General features: G+C 35.9%; 1 pseudogene; it reads right to left on the reverse strand.

The window, feature by feature from the left end:
* Window positions 1-243: 243 nt before the first annotated feature.
* Window positions 244-421, reverse strand: LOC121486054 (annotated as a pseudogene).
* Window positions 422-2,943: the final 2,522 nt, after the last annotated feature.

Below are 2,943 nucleotides of genomic sequence, written 5' to 3' on the forward strand. Positions count from 1 at the left end.
AGTCAAATATTTTTTAGCCATATCGTTGCAAGTGTGTTAGAATTTCATCAGCTATGATTTCAGGAAAAATATTTTTCAGTTTGAAGAACTCACATAGTAAAGAACAGTGTCCTAGGTGTAGCTTTATTTTTTAGAGCAGGGTAGGACCTGGTCACGTTGGCATAGGGCATTGCCTAATGAATTGAGGAACCTAGAAAGCCTCTCTTGCTTCAAAATATGATTCCTATTCTATAGTCTTCCTGATGAAATCTCACCAGCAGATATTCATTCCTGTGTGTCAACATACGTCACATATATAGATAGATGATAGATAGATGATAGATAGATAGATAGATAGGTAGATAGATAGATATCTTTTGATTAGCTATAATCGTGCCTCAGATAAACCTCATTGGCGACGATACTGCCACTGTGCAAAGCTATATACATATGTGCTCTTTTGAAAGGCTACTCAATTCACCCCTTAATATAAAAAGCAGCTTTAATTCATTCTTCCTTCTCTCTAATTAAACCTGGTCACTGAGGGAATTCATAACCCATAATCATTTATTGACCCCTGCCATGACTGGATACTGTAAATCTCTGGGGTTACAAAGATAGATTATAAGGAGTCTCTCTTTTTTTTTTTAGAAGTCCATAATTTCACCAAGAGACAGGTTTCACTGCAGTGATGTGATGGGGCTTATTACATGGGTGTGATGCTAATCTACATACTAGGGGTGAAGGATGTACTGTTTTGTGAAGATGTGGAATTTCAGCACAGAGCAAATGGCAAAAGAGGCCTTTGAGTTTTGGTGGGATGGTGTTTCTAAGTAAGGAATAGGGAAAGATATGGCAAGTAGTAAAGACAACACAGGTCACATTTTAATTATTTAAAAATAATTTTTGAAGTGGAATCTTTTACAAAATGATCTCTAAAATTGAAATATGCAGGTAATATTTGTCTGAAATTTAGAATAAGATTGTAGTCAGTTAATAACCTTGACAATAGAATGTGTAAGACAAATATTATAAGATGCTTCTGAATATGTGGTGATGTTACTCCTGTTGCCTGTCATCTAAAATACATAATAGATGAAGGTGAAGTGATACACATGGACACAAATGATGGTAATGGTTGCAGGATTGAAGTTACTCAAGACTGACAAAGCATCATAACATTCCTTGCTTTTTTCCAAATCTTCCTCCTCATGTGGTCAACAATTTCCTGTGCAAAAGCCCAGACCAATCGCTCTCAAGACTGAATCTCAAAGTCATCATTCAGACATTATTTCTAAATTATTTTAAATTTTAACTTAGACCATAAGTCCTGATGGTAAGATGCATGAATGTATATTCTGATTGGTCAATGAGGCCGGTTAACACACTGTCTTCAATTACATGTTACATTGATGTGAGTACACCATCCTTGTCTGAAGGCTGAGCTTGTAAGACTTAGGTGTCAAATTGCTTGCACCATTCCTAGTTTCCTTTTTAAGTATGAATTACACGATCATGGAGCCACATGGTTTCTCAGTCTTAGTACTTCTAACCTTTTCAGCTGCATACTTTTTTGGGAGGTGGGAGGAGCTTGTCTTAGCAGCATTCCTGGCCTCTATCTACTTAGGTGTCACAAGCAAACTCTTCCTCCACCAAACGGTGATGGCCAAAGATGTCTCCAGACATTGCCAAATGACCTCTGGGGAGCAGAATCATCTCCAGCTGAGAACCACTGGGCAATATGCCATACCAATAGCCACTCTTCAGTAATGTAATTGATACTGTTTATAGATCTACTTTATGGAGTTACAAGGTGTTAAAAGTAGTCTACACATGACTCAGTGAGAAAGAATGACAGACCAACCAGATCAACAACACTTGTAGCCAATGATACATCAGAACACACTTGATCACAGATTGACAGTATACAACTTAATCAGGAGGAAGTAAAACAGGAGGTGAGCCATGTGGTATAATACAATGGATTTCATAAAAAAAAAAAAAATACAATGGATTTCTTTTTGTGTGTGATTCTTTTCCCCTGCTTTTAAAAGTAACATATGTGTTCACTACAGAAAAAAAGTAACATATATAGGAGTATGAAGAAGAAAAGAAAAATTAGCCCTAAAATTAGATAATGGTTATTGTGGAAATTGTTGTCACATGGCTTTCCCTTGACTCTTCTTTCTCTACACGTGAAGAACAAAGTACCAAAGAAGGACTGTATCTTCAGACTAAATAGTAGAACAAAGAGGATTCATGAAGCAGAGCTACAGCTGACCTCAGCTGACATGAAACAAAAGCAAGAATTTCACCTTTATTTTATGTCTCTAAATTTTAGGATTATTTGTTATTGCAGAATAACCTCATAAAATCTAACATGTTTTATTCTAGTCTATATAAACACATGTATATATCATGAATAAAATATAAATATAATATTTAAAATACATACATTTCTAATTTGTATTTTGAATAATTGGAGTAGTTTTCACTTATATTTGTGATTTATTCCTCTTTCTTTGGTAATTTTCAAGTATAATCATTCCTCCCTTACACAAATTTGAGTAACTTCCTGGTATTCTATTGTACCAACTCAACCTCCTATGTTAGTACATTTTTACTCTATTTTCAATTAATACCCTTATCCATATCATCCCTACACAGGGATGCATCTCTGATTATTTTTTAAAAATATTTTATTTATTTATTCATGAGAGACACAGAGAGAGGCAGAGACATAGGTAGAGGGAGAAGCAGGCTTCCTGCAGGGAGCCTGATGTGGGACTCGATCCCAGTGCTCTGGGATCGGATCACACCCTGAGCGGAAGGCAGATGCTCAACCGCTGAGCCAAGGAGTACCCTGTATCTCTGATTATTTTCTTAGGATAAGTCAAGGAAGTGAAAAACTAGGCAAAGAATGTAAACATTTGTAAAGCTTTTAGTAGAGATTGCAAAGTTGCT

The sequence above is a fragment of the Vulpes lagopus genome, chromosome 2 (genome assembly GCF_018345385.1).
Source record: "Vulpes lagopus strain Blue_001 chromosome 2, ASM1834538v1, whole genome shotgun sequence".
In the NCBI taxonomy this organism is placed as follows: domain Eukaryota; kingdom Metazoa; phylum Chordata; class Mammalia; order Carnivora; family Canidae; genus Vulpes; species Vulpes lagopus.